The sequence below is a fragment of the Empidonax traillii genome, unplaced genomic scaffold, assembly GCF_003031625.1.
Source record: "Empidonax traillii isolate 1590-97213 ecotype Southwest subspecies unplaced genomic scaffold, ASM303162v1 scaffold1075:size332216, whole genome shotgun sequence".
Lineage (NCBI taxonomy): Eukaryota > Metazoa > Chordata > Aves > Passeriformes > Tyrannidae > Empidonax > Empidonax traillii.
In genome coordinates, this window is record NW_020956268.1 from 326,119 (window position 1) to 328,233 (window position 2,115).

Genomic DNA, 2,115 nt, shown 5'->3' on the forward strand with positions numbered 1-2,115 from the left:
GTGTAATTATCTCAAAGGTCTGTAGGACTAATGAGCACCTCTCCACAGCAGATGCAGCAAGTTCCAAAAGCAATTTCTATCCTTTCCCAATGCTTAATAGCGAATGCGTCAGATGCCAGGAGCTAATGAAAAGTCTAAGTTCCCCAAATACTCATGTTTGCACATTACCAGATACAACTCACATATATAAGGAGTTTTTTTCCAGCAGAGCAACATGGTCAGATCTACTTGTCTGTCTTTTCTGAAGTGCAAGCTCCTTATCTAAAGCTTTCTTCACAAAGACAGTAATACTATTAAAAAAATATGCAATGTCAAATTATGACATACTATCAGAAAAAGGACAAGTTAAGTGAAAGCATGCTAATCATAACTTTATCTTGATTTTATCTGGAATAACTTGCTCTTGCAACATCCACATGTGCAGTGTTTAAGGGTTGTCAACCACATGTTTTTGCTCCACATCTGTCAACTAAGACCAGAGATCTGTTTGCCCAGTGTTGCACTCTGGAACATTATGATACTCCCACAAGTATTTCTGATGTATAAAGCAAGAAATGGGTTACCTTGAGGCTGTAGTATGTTCATCTGTGTTTTATACGTTACAGTTGTAACACTCTTCATATTTTATAAATTATATTAGTTACTTCATATATAAAATCACATAAGTTAAAAATGAAAAGGCACTTCTAATCATTAGTACAAACAAACATATATAGCTTTGAATCTTTCACATCATAACAATTTGCCACGGTCAAAGAGCACATCTGATGTGTTTTACAACTCCTAAAGACGTGCATCTTCTTCCATACAGTTCAGAGAAGCACAGAGTCACAAAATCATTCCTTGACAGAAGAACCTCAGGAGGTCGCTAATCTAACCTCTTGTTCCATGCAGACTCAGCTATGAGATCAGACCTGGTTGTTCAGATTGCTTTGCTCTTCAAAACCTTCAAGAAGGGAGCCTGGACAACCCCCCTGTGCAGACTGCATCTCTTGACTCCTCAAAGACAGAAATGTTCCCTTACATGTTCCCAGACAGAAATTGCCCTGTTTCAATTAATCAGCTTTTATTCTGCTGTGCATCTCTTTCATAAAGAGCCTGGCTTCCTCTTCTTGTCCATCTCCTCTTACACAAGAAGACTGCTACTAACTGTCATGGAAACCTTCTGCGTGTTGGGTTAAAAAAGACCATCTCCCTCAGCCTCTCCTCTGAAGGCAACTGCTGCAGGCCAAATGTGCTCTAAGCGCTTCCTGCACTGCAGCTTGGCATGCACACACCCACCAGAGACCTGATGGTGCTGAGATTCAAGTTAGGAGTAGGCAGGCACTCCTCTAGTTTTGTCAGCGTAGGTTGATTAGTAAATATTTTGGGAACTGATATGCCAGACTAAGCCCAGCAGAAAACATTGATGATTCTATGACTCTCATGAGAAGTCCTGGGACGTAGAAGATGCAAGTTCAAATCTTTTATTTACTGAGTGACGTGAGATCAGTTAGTGGTTTAAGTAAAAAATCTGCAGTGGGATAAGCAGTGACTAACTCTAAAGCAGGAGTTCATCTGTCATGGGGATTCTGCTCCACTTTAGGTAACTATTTCATAGATTTAAAAAGAAACAAAAAACAAAACAATAAAAATCTGCAATGACTGTAAGACTGACAAATCCTATATTTGATTTTAATACTATTTTAAACTCTTTAGATTGATATGCAGCTTCAACTAAACAAGGAGACGTAATTTAGCACTTACTTGGAGTTCACAATGAAATGGTTATCAGTCACAGTTCTGATCTATAAAGACAATATATTTTTTGCAATATAGAACTCAAAATACGTATTCTATTATGTCAGCTTCTGTTGGCTTCATTATGGGAATGGACATGGTAGGTCCACGCTTTACAAATATTTCTGAGTTGTGTAGTATGACATCAAGTGCTATTAGTTAGAGACTAGCAGTAACATCAAGCTTTACAAAAACACACATTAAGAAAAACCTACTGCAAACATATCTGCAGCTTCAGCAAAGGGCTTAGCAATCAGTCACTACAACCAAAGTGTCCTAAATAGTAAGAGTATCAAAGAAAAATGTGTCTCTTCATCTAAAAACTTGACCCTATAA